General features: G+C 30.9%; 1 non-coding gene across 1 annotated transcript; it reads right to left on the reverse strand.

Annotated features, from left to right (window-relative positions):
- Positions 1 to 361: 361 nt before the first annotated feature.
- LOC132413990 (U6 spliceosomal RNA) lies at positions 362 to 466 on the reverse strand. Its single transcript, XR_009516871.1, has one exon. It is a non-coding gene; the product is annotated as a U6 spliceosomal RNA (small nuclear RNA).
- Positions 467 to 698: the final 232 nt, after the last annotated feature.

Consider the following 698-nt stretch of genomic DNA (forward strand, 5'->3'; position numbering starts at 1 on the left):
TATGTAAATCACTACTATATTTGTTATTGAGCTTTAAAATGGGTAAAAAACAAATAATGATACCAGGTTATATTCTTATCCTTCTATTTAATTTTCAATTTTCCCTTAAAAGAGTAAAGAGAATGGAGAAAAATGATGCAATATAATGGAACTTTTATAAATTAACTGTATTTTGTGTACCCTTATTTTGTGTATATATATATATATATATATACTTTGCTATTTTAACAATTTTTAAACATAAATTTTGTTTACCTTATTTACATTCACTACATTGTGCAACCATCACCACTATCTATTTCCAAAATATTTTTTTTACTTTAACAAAAACTCTGGAGCATATGAACAATAAAAAATAGAAAAAAATAGAGAACACTTCACAAATGTACATGTTATTCTTGCACAGGGACCATGCTAAGCTTCTCTGCATCATTGCATTTTTTGTATATGGGCTGCTGAAGCAAACATTGGAGTGTTTTTCTCTCAAAGTAATCCCATTTAGAGCTTCAGGAAATCCACCAAATGGAATGATGGCATTCCTTTGAATTAATACTAGGAAGAATTTGTATTTTGTATTTGAGCCCTGCCTTCTGTCTCCTTGATGGTCAACCTCACAAAGCTGTTTCTTTCCTCAGAAAGCCAGTACCGTAATACTGGCTTCTATTCCAGTCAGACAGCATGAGCCCTTGATCTGTAAC

This window comes from Delphinus delphis, chromosome 18, assembly GCF_949987515.2.
Source record: "Delphinus delphis chromosome 18, mDelDel1.2, whole genome shotgun sequence".
Taxonomy (NCBI): domain Eukaryota; kingdom Metazoa; phylum Chordata; class Mammalia; order Artiodactyla; family Delphinidae; genus Delphinus; species Delphinus delphis.